This window comes from Solanum pennellii, chromosome 3 (assembly GCF_001406875.1).
Source record: "Solanum pennellii chromosome 3, SPENNV200".
NCBI classification, from domain to species: domain Eukaryota; kingdom Viridiplantae; phylum Streptophyta; class Magnoliopsida; order Solanales; family Solanaceae; genus Solanum; species Solanum pennellii.
Genome location: NC_028639.1, coordinates 28587868 through 28588242, shown reverse-complemented (window position 1 = coordinate 28588242; position 375 = coordinate 28587868).

Genomic DNA, 375 nt, shown 5'->3' with positions numbered 1-375 from the left:
ATGTTTTCTGTGTTGCATGATTTGTGATGTGCATTAAATTAAGTGTTATTGAGAAGGAAATTTCTCAATCTCAAATATAAAGCTTCAGACAAGCTGGAAAGATATGCATCATCGAAATAAGTGTGAATCAGATATTCATAAAAGAGAAACATTTAAGTACGACAAAGTAAGTCACCCTCTTTGTTTAAATAGTGTATAAGTATCATTCGGGAACGAATGTTCCTTAGGGGGGGATATGTCACGACCCAAAACCGAGCCGCGACTGGCACCCACACTTACCCTCCTATGTGAGTGAACCAACCAATCTAAACCTTAACATTTCAATTTATTATCAACAGAAAGTAATGCGGAAGACTTAAACTCATTAATAAAAAC